At 43.5% G+C, this 18868-nt stretch overlaps 1 protein-coding gene across 1 annotated transcript in view; it reads right to left on the bottom strand.

The window, feature by feature from the left end:
* FKBPL (FKBP prolyl isomerase like) overlaps positions 1-18868 on the bottom strand; it is a 56482-nt gene that overhangs the window by 1803 nt on the left and 35811 nt on the right. The gene's annotated exons all lie outside the window — the stretch shown is intronic.

Here is an 18868-nt window from a genome sequence, read left to right as displayed (position 1 = left end):
CAAGGGTTTGCAACATGTTTCAAGTAACAGATTTTCACAGAACAGCCAGAAAGGGCTGTAACACGGGACAATACTATTTCACACAATATAAGATCATTATCTACAGCAAGACGCTCCCACCAATCACACAATCATCATGCATGGTGAATGGATGATTTTAAGAGTGAAAATTATATCTATTTTATAATAATGTACACAGTGACCAAGAATCAGAGAAGCTTCAGATGCCAGCGACACGTGTCAGCTAGTGGGAACACACACATTTATCAAAATCAATACATATTAATCAAAGAAAATTATAACTACACTTGACTTCACCTAATTAATGGGTAGAACCTAGGCCTGAGATTAAATGGAAATGAAATGGTTATAAAATACATGTTAACCAAAGATTAACAAACTAAATGCATGATGTCCGGTCCTGCTGCTGGGACGAGGGGGCCAGGGGGAAGAGGGGCACAGGGCAGACAGGGGCTACGGGCCCCCCACCGTGGTGGTTGAGGTAGTTTGCCACTGGTGTACTGGGGTCTCGCCTAGTCTGGCTCTGCAAACTGGGATAGTACAACCTTTTCAGCACTTGAATCTGAGGATAACAAGTGCTTCTCAGGGAGGTACGTAGGAAAGGCAAAAACTCTGAACTCAAAAATCAACCAACATACAGCAGGAAGTATCGTCCAGCCTACTGAGCGTGTTTTAATAAAAGAAAGTACCTTAATAACACACTGTTACTTAAGAAAAATAATTCTTTATTCTCTTCCAACATGAGATTGAAGACAAGTCATAACAGTACTGTATTATCCTGTTCAGAGCAGTGCTGAGCCCAGCTTAGCTTCCACTCTTTCCCCTGTCGTTGATTAGGCTGCTATGTTTTGTGGTCAAAAGCGCCCTGAGACCTGCCGGTGAGTTGGCGCTATACAAACCCACACTAACAATAACAACAATAACAATAACAATAACATATATGCCAAAGGTCTGGGATCCCGTCCCCCACATACCCAAACAGAATCCCTCTCCTCTACATAACTGTTTACCCATGGGGTACTTCCTGAGAGTTTATGAAGTGGGAATGTGTGCAGCTCTGGCTAGGAATGTCTGAAAGGGCACCGATGTATACTTCAGGCGGGCAGATTCCTGCAAAGGTTCAGCATACATCTCCAGTTGTTCATTGCAGTACACTAGATTCATCAGCCACTGTTTGTGGGAGGGGGCTCAAACCTGAAACCAACATTTATCCTCTGTAGGAAAGCACCCCTTTTTGACATAGTGACACCCACTTTTTGCCTGGTATGTGATGCAGTTTTGACAGAAGTACACTGGATTCCTGCTAACCAGGTTCCCAATGCCAGATCTCTTTCCCTAAAACTGTGCAAATGTTTCCCAATTGGCAATATTTTTAACACTCCTGTAAGTCTGTAGTAGATGGTATCCCTGGTACTTGGGGCATGGGTATCAAAGAGAGTCTGCAGCATGTTTGTGCCACCCTAAGGGACCCCTCACCACACTGCTATTGCAGGATTAACAACATGATGAAAGTGAAAACATGACATGGCACACCTCATGTGTGCCATGCCTGCAGACACTTCATGCAATATATGTATGTCATCCTCACAGCAGGCCTTACAGCCCTAAGGCAGGGTGCATTATATTACCTGTGTGGACATAGCTGTCAGAGCAGATATGCCTCTGTGGTGATTAAGTCGATTCGTAGACATTGTATGTAGATGAGAAGGCATCTTACGTGTACGTACAGGGCACTGGTCATTACCAGTTCCCCAGCTACAGGATGGCTTCACTGAAACCAAAGATGTTTGGTATCAAACACCTCATATTAATAAACCCACACTGATTCCAGTGATTGATTTATTAATACATGCAACCACAGGGTACCTTAGAGGTACTACCTGAAACCTACAAGTCCACTAGTGTGCTGGCTGACTGGTACAGTCCAGTTTGCCACCTCAGCATACCAAAGACAGAGGCTTCAAAGAATCTGCCGCTTTTGAAATGCAACCCCGGCTCGAGAGCAACCCTGCACACATCATGTGTAACAGGGTAATCACTGCCTGAATATACGTAAGAAACTGCTAAGGTAGGTCTTCTAAAGACCAGAAGGAATGGTGCATTATATTAATGGTGCAGACATATTTGTACAAACAGAGACCTCTACAGCAGAGGTCTTCGATCTGTGGGGTGCGACCACCAGGGGGGCATGGAGTCTTGGGAAGGGGGTCGCACATTCCCCTGCAATCCAAAAGGTTTGTTTCCTTTTGGAAAAAGACAGACGTCCCGGGAAAGCTAATTTAAATCTTTATCAGCTGCTTACCAGAATGAAATGTAAATCAGTTAATCTGAAAGAGTAAAGGATGAGCAGTTCTGGCTTTAATTGATCAAATAACTCCAGGGTGTGTGATGATAAAACAACAAATCTTTGAGTGGAAGTGCAAAGAGTTAACAATTGTGCTGGGAAGTGCTTGCTTTTAATTTTAACTGCATTTACATAGCCCTCAGTACCCCATAAGAGGTGTTGAAGGGACCATCATGTAACAAAATTATTGCATTACATACGCTCTCGTATTACTAAAATCTATATTTTGGAAGAACCATTTTATAGTAAAACCTGTAACTTCCTGCTCCTTTACAGACCTCCACCTAGCAAGGCAACATTCCCAGACGCACTTCTAGACACAGTTTCAAACCTGATAACAATACACTCCAACCTATGCGTTCTGGGTGACCTTAACATTTGGTTTGATAAAACCAATATGACCCATCCAAAAACAATAATCACCAGCCTAGACGCATTGAACCTGCATTAGATTGTCCCCAATCCGACACACATCGCTGGACATATCCTAGATGTCATTTTTGCTAATACTGAACTAGTTACCTTTCAAACTATAATTCCAGTCACATGGTCAGACCACCACTTGCTTGCTTTCCAACATAAAACAACACTAAGCGACTCACCTAAAACTACCTTACATCCATCCACCTATCGGCCATGGAACAAACTCAATTTGGAACACTTGGAAACACAACTAACATCCAGTATAAATCTGGAAACCATAAATTCTGTTCAGAATCTCTATGAGTGGCTGCAGGAAGCTTTTGACATCCTGATACCACTCAAAACCACACAACAGAACAAAAGAAAAAAAGCGCCTTGGAGAAACATAGAAATAAAAGACATAGAACAACAAATTAGAAAGCTGCAACGTACCTGGCTCAAAACAAACTCCAAACAAAACAAACTTCACCTACAAAAAAATTAACAGATTATATGTTATGTTATGTTATGTTATGTTATTTATACTTTTATATAGCGCAACGGATACTCAAAAAGAGTGTCCCGGCGCTTTGGGTAAGGGGAACTAATTCGAAATAACACAACACAGTTAAAAAGAAAGCACAGCACACACAGAGACAAAGAGGGACTGCTAGGGAGGCCTACTGGGTAAACAACCAAGTTTTAAGACCTCTCCTAAAATCCAGAAGAGTAGTAGCTCCCCGAAGTAGAAGTGGGAGCGAATTCCACATCTGTGGGGCCAGCAGACTGAAAGAGCGGCTATCAAAAAAGCTAAGAAAAGGAACTATTCAGACAGAATTCAAAACGCTAAATGTGCAAATAAAGAATTCTATAAAATACTCAATGATTTTCGAAAACCAAATTGCCTAGAAGGAACTCATCCTGTTACTCAAGATTTCACAGAGAAACTGGCAAATCATTACACGGACAAAGCAGACACGTTGGACTCGTACTTACAACAGAAACAAAGCACCAGCACTAACCCTTGTACAAAACAACTATCCAAGAATGCTCTAATCAAGCCTCTCCGTTCCTTCCAACACATCTCACACGATGAATTTATGGACCTGGTCAAAGCAAGCAGGCCTGCCGGCAGCCCTTCTGACCCCTGTCCGCCACAAACTTTCAAGACAATTATTTTAACAACCTCTGCTGGCATTCCAGTAAGAAGAATCATCAACGATTCCATAACTACTGGAATATTTCCAGAATAACTAAAAAAGTCATACATACGCCCTTTACTGAAGAAAACAAACTTAGACCCGCTGAACCCCAACTACAGACCCATTATAAATGGACCTTTCCTGGGAAAACTGATAGAAAGAGCTGCGTTCGCCCAGATGTCACAATTCATTGAAGAGAATGACATACTTTCAGATTTCCAAACAGGATTCCGTCCGGGAAGAGGCACTGACTGAATCTGCCCTCCTTGCCATCTGGGATGACCTAAAGAATACAGTTGACCGCAACGGGGTTGCTGCGCTACTCCTCTTGGACCTCTCAGCTGCCTTTGACACGGTTGACCATGATACTCTGAAACAAAGACTTTATGAAGCCGGCTTAGAGGGAACTGCTCTAGACTGGATCGGGTCCTACCTTCGAAACAGAACTAATGTCATCCACACCCCACCTTTCTCGTCCAAACCGTACTCCACAAAAGCAGGGGTCCCTCAAGGTTCTATCATCTCGCCCATACTTTTCAACATCTACATATTTCACCTCACGTGATACAACTATGCAGATGACACGCAAATACTCCTTCAACTGGAATGCCCCAAAGACACTGGAAAATCACCAATTTTCAGCTGTCTCAGAGCCGTGGATCAGTGGATGACTTGGAGCCATCTCAAATTGAATGCTTCAAAAACTGAAATACTCACGTGTGGTGATTGGAAAAATTACAACCCGCTTGCCGCATGGCCTGATGAACTGGGATCACTGCCTAAAGTATCGAAGGAAGTAAGAAACCTCGGAATGACCATGGACTCCAAGCGGTCGATGAATGTCCAAGTGAATAAACTAGCAAGATCAAGCTTTGCTACTATAAAAACGCTGCGACTAATTTTCCCTCATTTGGGATTTCCACACAAGGTCCAAGCTACCGTCTCCCTTGTTCTATCCAAACTCGATTACGCCAATAACCTCTACCACGGATAACCTTTAACGACCATGAAAAGACTACAACGGATTCAGAACTCGGCTACCAGACTACTCTTGCATATCAAACCATGAGACCACATCTCCCCTGCCTTGAAAGCCCTGCATTGGTTACCGGTTGCCAGAAGAACCACGTTCAAGCTGCTTTGTATTAACCACAAAGCAATACATGGAATAGGACCACTCTTCATCAGGAATAAAATCACCAAACACATTCAACAAAGGAACCTACGCTCTAAAGGAGCATCTCGCCTTAAAATCCCACCTCTTCCCCACATAAGCACCATACGGAAATAGAAATTTACAGCATATCCCTCTGTATATAAGCATTTGTTTTCAGTATAGATATGTACCTATCTTTGTGTATTACTTTATAAAACATGTAAAACAATTCATCAATAAATAAAAATCATCTTTGGTCTACATGTACATACTTCCATTGTACATCTATGTACCTTCCATGTACTTGGATCTGTGTGTCTGTTACTTTTCTCCTGAAAAAGCATATCCAATGCACTACCCTATTTCTCATCCTGTGCCTCTATCAATATATTTAATCTAAATATACTTACTTCCTTTATGTATCTATATACTTTCAATGTACTTATGGATCTATATATGTATCACTTTCTTCTAATTTAGCATTTCCAATGCACTAGCCTATTTCTCAAAACAAATCCTTCACTCTTTTATGCCTCCACTATCCTTTTTCAATCAAAATTAACAGACTAACATGTTCACTTCTCAAATTCCATATTCCATATTCCATATTCAACTATACTAATACTAATACTAATATACTGCCCAAATAACTGAATAACAAATCTACTACTCAAATTACTTCATATTTATACTATACTAATTTTCAACACTAATCCTTTATGGGTTCCGGAGTGGCATGCTACTCGCCAGAAAAGCGCTTCAACACCCATCAGGGGTAACAAGTGCTATATGAATGCAAATCTTTCTTCCCCTTTTATCCATCCGCTATCCTTCTCACTCAAAGTAACAGACTAATATCCACCACTGAAATTACCTCATATTTCACCATATTAATTCACCACTAATCCTTTATAGGCTCCCTGAATAGCGTGTGTCAACAAGCGAGCGATAAATAAATACAAACCTTTGTCCTACTCTATCCTTCTGCTATCATTTCAAATCCAAATAAATGACTAACCTATCCACCACTTAAAATGTACTTGAATGTTTCACTATACTAATTCAACACTAATCCTCTATGAGTCCCGGAGTAGCGTGCTACCTGCCGAAAAAGCGCTTTGACGCCTCGTCAGGGGTAGTAAGCGCTATATAAATGCAATTACAATACAATACAATACATCACTATTATCCACTGCACCAATCAAGATTTAATTCTGTGGCTCTCTGGTTACACACAGACCTCTGCAGTGCATTAACTAATAGAAGTTTCATAATGAACTGCAGTGCCTTCCCAATGAGTAACAACTGTTTGATTAATTTTTCATTCACGCTGCCCATTATTTTATTTGTAGATAGCTGATGGTGAAAGACCTAAAAAACCTACAGAATATTTTGGTGCTTATTTATGAGAGGCTTGCATCGTCAGAGCATCACTTTTTTAGACGCTCCGGTGGCGCAAGAGTCTCAACCATACCTATGATGCGGTACAAAGTCACCCTGCATGGCCTCATAGACATGGAGTAAGACAAAGAAGAGCAAGCCACTGTGTTGCCTTATTCTGTGTTAAGGAGGTGTTCCATGGGCTTTGCGTGGGGTTCCCACACAATACCCATGGATTTTGATCCTGCCCCATATTTACAAAATCATTTAAACCTGGGGCAGCTCCAAAAATGGACTCCTCTCCAGTGGAGTCTTAATGAGGAGAAATGTTTTCTTTTCTCCTTGTTTTTCCTCTTTCCATGTTCGCTGCATTTTGCAGCCCACATAGAAAAAGGAAAACATCTCTCGGGATTGTTTTTGTTAAGAAAGGTGCCCCATCCTGTACAGAAACAACCCTGCCTATGATGGTGCTAGGCAGCAATTTGTGTGCCAACGCAAGGGAAAAGGATAAGAATGCACTGTATATGGTGCATTCCTGCCCTTTCACATTGACATAGGGCAGCGCTGCAAGAACACTTGCGGCGCTACCCTCTGCCAATTCCTCATAAACGTGGTCCTTTGTTTTTAGCTACTTCTTTGACTACACCGCCACAGTCACTAACCTTTGCACGGTTTAATATTTTCCCACCGTAAAAATTATTTGCTGTGGGAATTGGGGGCTTTATGGTTGTCGATGATTAGTAGTACCAGGTTTTAGAAAGTTTTGTCAGAACGGGGTCCTTACGCCTACAAATGTTTGACAAGGGGGTCTCCGCATCAAAAAGTTTGAAGACCTCTGCTCTAGTTACCTTGCCATTCATGTGTACTGTAAGTGAACAGTGGTCCAGAGGCTAACGTAGACTGGCTACCAGACAAAACCAAGATAGCCAGCTCCATGATGGTACCACCAAATTTAGTTGTATCAAACACTGTGCTTTCTCATCCCCAAAATGATTCTTGTGTTGAGTATGAGCTGGCATGTACCTGGGTGGCATTCTTAGAGATTGCCCCAAGTTGCCAGAAGTCTCCCTGTGCCTGGGCGGGATTTCCAAGTCAGTTGCCGCCCAGACAGAAGTCTACCCTCCTGCTGAATAGTGCGGTGGCTCCCAGATGGCGGAGACAAAGGTCTGGGCAGAAAGACTGCCACATCTCAGACCTCCCAGGATGGCTAGTGAACGAGATATCAGAAGCAGAGAGCCTCAAAAGCCATGATAAGTGACTTGTCTCCCAATGGAGACAAAGGCACTCATGTTTGTGAGCAGGCGGGAAATTAGGTATTCACGAGGCGTACACCCCCAAAAGGCTAGCCACACCTCTAGGGTACAGCTGCAGATAGCCCGTGCCATCCTGAAAAGGCCTAAAAATAGTGGGTTCTGGGTAGTTTGGTAACAGACACCTCCCCCCGGATGTGGTCACCTCAGGGGCTGATTAGGCACAAACTGCACTTCCATGATCCATGGAAGGACCGATCATCGGGCTCTGTCTTGATGGTGGTCTAGTTGACTACAAACTACTTCACTTGGCACCCCACAACGAGGGAACCTTTTGCATTATCCCCCCTCCACTCCAGTGGCAAAGTTGTAGAGTTCTTGCATCACAAAGACAGCCTCATTGGCACGCCTGGTAAAGCCAGTACCCACAGTTCTGTTCAGCACCACAGATAGCCAGGCGCACCTCAGAGACGTCCAAGCTAGGTAGATGTTCTATCTGATGATTCTTGCCTTAGGGGCCCCTCCAAGCTTTTCCTCCAAGGAGCTCCTCTGAACCCAACCTGCAAGTATAGTTTTGTCAAGTACTGATATTTGACAGCTCCTGCGGCTCTAATTCAGCACCAAGGACAACCAAGTCACCTCTACATCTGTACTCTATGGGCAAGGTAAAATTGTTCTGACTGTCGAGGCTTGGTCTGTGGACCCGCAACACCTTAACTGCAAGTGGGTTCCATTGAACTCACCCAGCAAGTAACCAAGTGTCACCTGAGATTTTCCTCACTGTCCGCAATGGTGAAGTTTGACAGCTCTGCAAAGTACAGATTTATTGAACACTTTAAAATCGATAACTCCTGTTATACAAGATATGGATTTTGTTATGGTGTCGAAAGTTATATAAAAATAAATTATTAATTGTTGTCCGATTTCTTTCAAGTTGTGTCAATTTCGTATCATCCATGTTGGCATAGTAAACATGCTAAACACATGTTCCTCCAAGTAAGCCGGTCTGATCTTTGCCACTCTACCAGGACTGAGAGAAGGCATACTAGTGCGAATCAGAGGTCCACTTTTGGGTACTGTGTTAATATTACATGGTAAGGCCTCCCAGCCACAACACATAATATTGCTACTTTGCTATATGTTCCTGGAGGATATCACTAAGACTAACTTGTGGGTGTCTGAGGTAAAGCGTAATATTGTCTGTGTAAAGAGGGATCAGCAAAGGGATCTCTTGCAAACTGCACATTGTGCTGCCATAATTTAAATGCCAGTGGTGCTAGGGCACATAGCAGCAGCAATAGGGGATATCCCTGCCAGGTTCCGCAGGGTATTACTATTGGGGTAGACACCAGCATGGTGTACAACTATTGTATAGTGACTAGTAATGATTAAGGAATCCCCATGCAGGATAAAATCATGAACAAGTAACTGCACTCCAGCTAGGCAAATGCTTTGGTGCCGTCTGATGCAAGACCATTAACAGTGTGTGTAGGTTGCGAGTAGTTGAAGACCAGGAATAAATCCTGCCAAATTAGGTTAAATCGGCTGTGTTTAAAGTGATTTTATCTGATCCGCCGGTACTCTGGCCAGTATTTTAGCATCACAATTAATCAGGGACAATGGATGATGGGATTCACATCCATCCCCGGCTCTGGCTGGCTTCAGGACCGTTAGGAGTATGACTTCTCTAATCGCTGGAGGGAGACATCCCTAGTTTAGCATTTCTGCATACACATCTAACAGTCAAGGGGCCAGCATATATACATAGCTCTTATACAGCTTGGGTGGAATGCCATCAGAGCACGGAGCTTTCCGAATGGGCAAGCTGCAGATTGCCTCTTTAATTTCATCCCTCGTTATCGGGAGTGGCAGCCAAGCAATTGATGTGCCTTCCAGATAGTTATGTATATCATTGGGGTTATGGACCTGCTGAGAGGACTAGAGCTGCTCATAATATCGTAGGTACTCTTGATGACACCATCTGTATTGTATGCAACTTCCCCGAAGTAATTTACAATCGAGGCTATGTCATTTGCCACCAAAAGTTTTTTTTCAAATATATCCCCTGGGGTTATCCCAGGTCGCTCCCTATCTTCATATGTCTCAAGTATTTCCCCAAGTAGTTGACCATGCGATATCGCATCTAATAATACTCAGACGTTTTCCCCTTAATTTTAGCCCTTTTCGTGTTGTCATCGCATGTGAGGAGTTCCGATGCCAGCTCTTTAATAACTTGTTCTAGGGATGTCAGGCGCTGCCGGAGCACCCGAAAAACCCTGTGCTGTTTGGCTATGCTCCAACCTCTAAGCACCACTTTCAATGCCTTCCAAAGTGAGAGTTGTTCCTTAACCGACCCTTGCTTCATTTTAAAGTCTGTATTTCAGAATGTATTTCCTCTCTAAACATGGTGTCCAGGAGGGTGTGTGGGTATATACGTCACAGCCTATATCCCTTTTATGTACCTGGGAGTGCTAGTCTAAATAATACCAAGGAGTGACCTGTGAGTGTTAATGCCAGGTGTTCCAGATGTGAATGCCAGGAACTCTTGTCCCTAGTGATTACCCAATAGTCCAGCCTAGACCTAGGTAGTAGTATGCGGCCTCCCTGAGGTTCATATGCCTGACTCTGCCAACATCTAGAAGGTCACTGTCCCTCATGATATCTTTCAATGCTCTGGCAGCCAAGGGAAATCCCCACATTTCGGACTGTAATCCGTCCATGTTCGTTACTTATGTCACATTAAATTCTCCTCCCCAGATTATGTATGTTGGGCTAGCTCCTGTATTTTACCCCATACCTCGTTAAAATTACGGCCCCATCTATATTTGAGCTATTGGTGTTAACCATGGTGACATGGGCTCACTACAGCACTCCCTGAACAATAATTAGGGTTCCTGGTTTTATGGTATTTAATTATTTTACGTTTCCGTCTGCATTTCTGCATATTTATTTTTTAGTTTTGTGAATAAATGAAGTTCAAACCTTGTATATTTCCATATTTATGTAACCAATAAATGTGCATCTATGTTGAAACTGCCTGATAGGGTCCATTGATAGGAACACCCACCGATCAATGCACTTATATACATCATGAACATTTTAGCATTAATGCTGTGCATATTTACTGCTGTTCGAGCCTCTTTACTACAATTCCTTTTTTTTTAAACCCTTTACCCGCCATTCCACACAGGTATTAATCTGGCAGTCATGACTGACAGCATATAGAATCTCTAAAAAAAGAATCAAATTTCTGTTTTTATCCACATTTAAACATAAATACAGACAAAAGTAAATGGTTTTCTGTCTGTATTTATCTGTAAAAATCTATAAAAACGGGAAACAGGGAGCCTTGATAATGATGTATAAACTGCTGGGGTCAGCAACTGACCCAAGGAGCCTAAATAAGATTATCTGTCTAATTAGGATAGCTACCTCTCTGGCATTTGCCCAGCCCAACGAGTGAGGAATTTACTATCGTTGTGGGAGATGCTGTGTGTCTCCTGCAGGCAGAGTGTCTCTGCCTCTATGCTGCTATTTGCCTCCCTTTGTTAGGGCTAGTCAGTTCATCCACGTTGCAGGTCAGTAGGGTGATTTCTTTAACGGTTAGGTGATGCAGAAGCCATTTAGATGAGCGAGTGTGAAGAATATGTGCCTGGGCATCAATGTTTTGAGTTCTGTATTTTCACCGAGGGCTTTCTCAGTTGTGGACTCTGTGCTTCTATCTCTGTAACATGAAATAACAGTGCCCCCTCCTTCCACACCAGCCCCTTAAACCTTGCTGGTGAAAAGCTACATCTCCCACCCCATATACCTCACATCACTTACAAACTCATGTGTCTCAATCATCACATTTAAGGTCTCATCAACATCTAACTTAACTGCCACAGAATGTACCTTCTGAGGAGAGGCCAAATTTGTTGTGAATCAGTTATAGGAATGGGCTTGCCTGAGAGGGGAGGTCACCAACATGCTTATTGCAGTCTCAAGAGGATGAAACTAGAACGTTACCTCTGTCATCTGCAGGCCGGTCATTTTCTTGCTCCTGCCATACGGTAGACGTTTAGTGCCAGTTTTCTGCATCATGTTCTAACACCAGTTGCTTTCTTTTGAAGTTTGAATCATCGCTCAACGAGACATTTGCAGGTCATCCATATTGTTGTCTGACTGTTACGATTGAGTGTTGTTGCTTAAGTGTTCTGTGGCAGTGTTAGAGGTCATTCATTTTTCAAAAACGGCATTGCCTGTTGCGGGTCATTGAAGATAATCTACTTGGCATGGTGTGTAATCCACAATCTTGCACGGAGGAGCATGGTATAGGGGAATCTTTTGTTGGATGAATTTCTTGACCGCAACAAACATCTTCTGAGCCTCCTGCGCCACCAGGGGGAAATCCAGGTACAGAGATCTCCTGCAGCCGCGGTACTGCAGATCCCCCTTCTTTCTGGCAACATGCAGCACTTTATTCCTGTCCATGGAATTTAGGATCCGAGCTAAGATGGGTCTGGTTGGAGTTCCAGAAGGTTTGGCCACCAGTGAATGTTGTGCCCTCTCTACTATAAACGGTTTGAAGAAGCTGTCTGGCCCAAAAATGTGTAGTGAGCATATCTTCAACAAATGTTTCCATTTTTTTTACTAGTGTCAGATGACTCCGGGATTTCCACAATCCTAATATTGTTTTGTCTTGACCAGGATTCCAAGTCTTCGTTTTTGGCCTTGATAAGGGAGAGCACTTCGCCCATTCTTAGCATGGTTTCCTTAGATTTTTTTTGGGTGTCCTCCACATCTGAGATCTATTGTTCGGCTTCAGCTATGCAGCTCTCTTGCTTGTTTTTTCTTATCACCATATTATCCATACTCCTACTTACTGTGTCTATTTTCTGGTCTATGGACGCTAGGTTCTGTTGCATACTTTGGAGGAAGATTTGCATGTCAGAGTTGGATCTCGTATCGCTTGTTTGTAGATTGTCCATATTGCTTGTCACTGTGTCCCTGTCAGACAGCTTACCAGTACTCCTGGTCTAGATGGCAGCTTGGGGTCTTTTGCTTACCCCATAGTCTGGTAGGCGACATGGAGTTGATAAACGCTCGGAGACTAGGCAGCGTCGGCTACTCTCCACCAGATACAGATCACTTGCAAGTGCTGGAAGGTGGGCACACCCAGGCTCATTTAGGCTGGAGCACCTGCATCAGCGTATGTGGCAAACAACAAGTGTGTCACATGCGTCTCTCCACACTCTCGAGCATCAGGGGAAGGGCCCCCGTTGAGGCAATATCATAAGGCCAGCAGTCTTGAAGTCAGTCTCACTCCATGTCACCTGGGAGGCACGAGAAGTCCCAGCCAAGCAGCAGCTTTTTCAAGCAGTAGATCCCCAATGCAACAGCGCCCATCTCCAACACACAGCGCATCAAAGGTGTCGCCTCTCACTTCAGAAAGTCCCCATTAACCAGCCCTAATCCTTCAAGTCTGAGCTGAGGTTGCCTCCTCCCGAGGTCTCATCCCACCCAACTCCCTCCACTTTTCAGCTCCTCTTCAGCCCCCACCTCTAGCTCCCACACATAGAGTCAGAGCTGAGGCTGCTAGACAAGACCGGCCTGAACCTTACTCAGGAGCCCACTCCTCTGGGGCAGCAGAACCACTCCCAGGCTGCACCCAGTAGAGAAACGGCGAAGTGTGGACTGCTAGTCGCTCTGATGCTCCTCAGCACGGCCCTTTGGTTTACCAGAATGCTGTCTCCAAACATGGAATCCCCTCTTCAAGGCACGCTAACCACGCCCTCCACACTACTACCATTTTGGCTGGTAAATCTGTGCGGCCGTTATCATAAGTTATCATAGGACCTCGGTCAGCTGCCAGGAAGTCTACCACAGTTAGAGGCTAGTCTGTAGTGCACTCCTTGGGCCCTCCAACTCTACACTGCTCCTTTATGTTGTACACTTTGGCCCCTTGTGCCTCACTTTTAAATTGGAGTATTTTCCTATTGGGTCACATAGCTTAGCCTTTAGGCGGCCATGTTGTTTGCAGCCTGGCCATGCATCTAACACAGTCAGTGTTGCCAGATTGGGATAGATCACGCATAACTGAGCAAAATTGTTCCAGACTGTTAAAGTAAATATTGATTTGTGCAGGTTGCTAAATATTGAGCGATTTTAAAAATTGGCTTTGTGCTATTTTTAGGATATTGGTCTAGAAATCTGTGTTGGTAACAGGTTTTGTCTTAGCTGCTCTATCCACCACTATGCCTGCACTACCCAAGAGCTGGGAGCCTCCTTCTAAGAAGTGTGATTGAAGCTCCTACAACCGCAGCTCTGTCATGCATGTTTCAACAGACACCACTCAATTACCCCCCCCCCCCCGTTCATCTGTATTTGCAGACAATTCTATGAATAATCCAAATATAATTGTTCTAAACCTTTGACACAGAGCACTGGAACGAAGGACTTGTCATGCATGAAAGTGTTCCTTGCCCATTGGCTATGCATCATTCAGTTTGTTAGACAGTTTTACAGGTGGGAGAAGGGTGCCACCAGACCGAGACCATGTAAATAGAGGTCTCCATTTCCAATGGTGTTTGTCCAGTTTGCGTAGAATGCACATAGAAGTAAAATGTATTACTAAGGTTGGAAATTGGAAGTCTCTCTCCAAGCTACTTAGAAATGTTGTGAGACAGGCTTTTCTCAAGAAGCCAATCTGTGTGCCATAACCGGTGCCTCCAAATCCATCAAACACTAGTGTTGTTCACACTTCTTGCAAATCTTAAAACTGAAAGTGCGGATAAGAAAGGGAGTACTGCAAGGGATGTAGTACCAATGGTGCAGCAGGTGCAGTGGCATCGGGACCCAAAGCCCTGAAGGGCCCTTTGATGCCTGCTGCTTGCTGTATTGTACTACCCACAACAGTCAAAGGGGTAAGGTACCCACAACAGTAAAAGGGGTAAGGTACCGTGCGTGCACCATGGACCATGGCTTCCTTGGTATGCTACTGGGTAGTGCTCCATTATCTGTCCCTCTCTACGACATAGCTGTCACGTTACCCATTTCCATGTGGGATGTGCTGCTCCTGTCCAAATGTTTATGTTGAGCCTGCTCTGCGAGGCATGCTGTATTGTGGTATGATTTGAAGCTCCACTGTCTGCCCATATTTTTCATTGGCTTGCTTGAATGTCATTTGGAAACTGTGGCTTTTTTCATTGGTCCAAAGGCTTAGTAGTCCCTCCTTAGACCGGCTTGTCTCAATTTGTAACCTCCCACAGTAGCGTGTGCTACTGGACTTGGGTGGTGGGGCGGGTGGAGGTGGAGGAGATGAGGTCGGAGTAATGAAAATGATAACATTAAAAAAACACTTACCCGACTACAGCCGGTGTTGCCGTCAACTCTCCTCTGATCCTCTGCATCTTCTTTTGCCTTCTTCCTGACTAGAGGCCAGCAGCAGGAAGCTTCCCTGACCAATCACAACGCCTGAGCGCCGTAAATCGGCGCTTAGACCAAGCCTGGGAGCCTGGGGCATGTTCTCTACCCAGTCTGTAATGCAGCCTGGATGGAGAACATGGCAAGTACGCATGACTGTTCTGGGCGGCTCGAGAGGGCCGGCCAAAATGTCATGCACATTGGAGTGCCACCACTCCTCCCCCTCCAGTAATCTGTGCCACAGGGCCCAATCCCGTCCCCAGAAAACAATGGAGCCACTGCAGAAGGAAACAGAAAAAATTATAACGTATGTTATTATCATTTTTTTGTCCTTTTTCATTGCTTTGAGACCAGTGAGGTGACGCTCTTCCGCCTTAGCGGAGGAGCCACCACTGACCTCCCATGACCTCCTATGAAGACACGCCACGTTACATGTGTTGTTACTCAGTAGGCTTGAAGGTCAGCCTCCGATCACTATTTAGCTAAATGGTTTTCGCCTGCAGCAGGCAGGACAAGCTCTCTCCCAACATTTTCTTTTTTTAAATTTTAAAATGGCAGCTGCCCCCTTTCTCTGCCCCCTTTCAGTGTAAAGAAAGTGCGTGGCCGACATTAACGTGAAAGCGCGTCAAGGGGCGCTTTTACAAAAAAAGCATTTATTTGTCAGCTTGACAAACAAATGCTTTTTTAGTGTGACCATTTAAAAAAGGGAAACGTGCTGCAAGGCGGCCAAAAGGGAAAAAAGGCAAAGAACTTTACTAGGCTCTCCACGGCTCAGTGGGGGAGTCGGTACTATAATATTAACTGCACTACGGAAACTCGCCCCATAATGTTATGCGGGCCCTTTAATCAAAACACATGTTTGCCCATAACTCAGCCTGTGGTCGTCCTGGTATGATGGGACTATCACAAAATCATTCCACACGGCATACTTTTCCTTTGGAGGTCAACTTCTAGGTCCTCACCTTAAGTTGGGAGGGACCCCATAATAATCACATTTCCCACTGTGTGTTGAGTTTTAAAGTCATTCTCCCAGAGTTACAGCTAATGCTCTACAGCTGGAAGGATCTAAGGAATAATTAATTATTAAATGGTGAAAATGTATATATTTTCAGAGCTCGTAAGCGGATGTTCGGAGAAAAATGGTTGCATTTCCAAAATATATTTAAAGGTGAATTTTGAGTGATAAATGTTAACACATCATTTTTTCACTTACCATAGGACTGGCACCCATCTGTTTTCCTTTGAAAATAGTGCAATAGAGAAGAAATCCCCTACTTCCATACAGAATATTTGTTGCTCTGTTTGTTCCTTTCATAATTTGCTGTATGTTCTTATGACTGTCTTAAATCTGGACGGCGACCAGTACTGCAATAGGCATTCTTGAGCAGTTTCTTATATGTATTGACTTGGATGCCGGCAACGTAACAATACAACCATAATTTAACCAGACCATGGTATAACACCATGCAACATATTTACACTCCACATAACACCACTCAACAACATAACTCAACTCCACTCTACTCAATACCACATTAATACACCCCACATAAATTTACTGTATGCCACATCACAAACACTCCCCACCATACCACATAATTACACTCAACATAATTTCACTCAACACCACAAAGTTCCATGATGCACAATTCAACTCCACAAAATTCCATTCCACATCACATAATTTTACACCAAACCACATAATTCAACTACACAACATAATTCCACTATGTACCACATGTATCTAATTCACAACACGTAATGTCGCATTGTGGTATGAAATTTAACATGACAAAATTTCACTCCAAGACACACAATCACACTCAATATAATTCTAATACACTTAATGCCACATAATTTCTATTTACATAATACCACGGCACATCATGGCTCATACTTCCACTACATACAACTCCACTCAACACCCCACAATTCCAAACCACACTGTTACACAACAAACAATTCAAATCCAACGCACACAATTCCACTTCACACCACATTCTTCCAATCCACTCCATAACACATGGCTAAAACACATTAACTATGACAATGCCAGTAGCTCTCAAAACACAAAGCTACCAACACTGTTCCACACCACACAATTCAACTCCACAAATTTCCAAACCACACCACATAATTTGACACCAAACCACATAAATCAACAACATAATTACACAACACACCACATACATCCAATTCACACCACATACTTACACATCGTTTCAGAAAATTCAACAGCACACCACATAATTAAACTCCACTACATACCACTCCACAGCACAAAATATCATTCCACATAATTACACTCCATAACACACAATCTTACCGCAAATAATCCAATACAACCAATACCACATAATTACTATTCACATAATTCCACAACACACTATGCCACATAATTTCACAGCATAAACCCACTCCAACCACACAATTCCACGCCAAACAATTCCACAACTAACTAATCCCATCCAAACCACATAATTCCACTACACACCACATACAAACATTCCATAACACATAGGTAAAAGACATTGCCATTTACAATGCCAATAGTTTAAAATCAAACAAACGCGAGTCCGATTGCATGAACAAAATTGAAAGGGCTGCTGCGGGCACCTACTAGAGACAAAAGAAGCAGTAACCAGGGTCAGACATTCAGCGCACACCATCTCTGTAAAGTGAAAAGACTATCCTGAGCAAAAACAATAACATTCAAGTTCATAAGCGTATAGTTGTTGAAAACAACTTTTAATTCCAGGAAGTGAACACCTGGAATTAAAAGAATAAGTTATTGTTTTTGCTCAGGACTTTTTGCTAATTATGATTTTAGGGCTTGTTAGTCCACAAAATTCGAAACGTGAGGTGGCCGTTTCTAATTTATCCTTATGAGCACTTAGAAGATTATGGGAATGTTAATTTGCTTTAGGGTTTGCGCAGAATTTGACCCCGCCGCGCTCATCATAAAATCATCTTTGTAAGGTGGTCCAAGTACAAATCTTTATGGACTGCATAAGAACATAACAGTGCCCAAGCCAGTCCCTGAGCGTAGCACCATTGGGCTATATTTGTGCTATTTTATGGTTGGCTTTGGGCTAGAGAGTGTTCTAAATATTAGCACCACTGAACACCGTGTTTGTTATTTCATACCACGTGGAGCAATTAGGTGAACGCAAAACAGGATTAAAATCATGTTCAACTCTAGGTGCAACATACCTCTCTCGCCAACCCCGCTAATGAAATTCCCCATCGTTTGTGATCCCTGGCATCCGATTGGGGATACAGCACTGGCGAAGCACAGGTGCATTCACTCAATCATCCCCAGGCCAGCCTGTGTATGCCAACACTTCAGTTTGCTCTTCCTACAGTGTGACAGAAGCTAGGAAAAAGTCTCAGACTGAGAAGCAGGTGGAAGTCTGCTGCACTGATTTTGGCACATGCTGTAGAGCCCCAGTTACACTTGGTACTTGGATCCCTGGCGGCTGCAAGAAGTGGGCATCTCTGGTGGCAACTTTGGAACTTAAGGGTTGTTGTGATGCTGGGAAGCTATAGATATCAGTGGTTTTAGTCCCGAGACTTCATTCAGTAGCTGGAGGGTTGCAAGTTTGACAGGTGTGGCCTTTGGGCCGATCTGAACTTCCCAAATGGTCTTGGAATTTGTGGTCCAACCAGACTGCACATTCAGCAGTACAAGAGCACTGGGCTCTGAGGA

The sequence above is a fragment of the Lissotriton helveticus genome, chromosome 5_1 (assembly GCF_964261635.1).
Source record: "Lissotriton helveticus chromosome 5_1, aLisHel1.1, whole genome shotgun sequence".
Classification (NCBI taxonomy): domain Eukaryota; kingdom Metazoa; phylum Chordata; class Amphibia; order Caudata; family Salamandridae; genus Lissotriton; species Lissotriton helveticus.
Note: the sequence above shows the minus strand (reverse complement) of the source record. Positions and strands in the feature narration are given on the sequence as shown.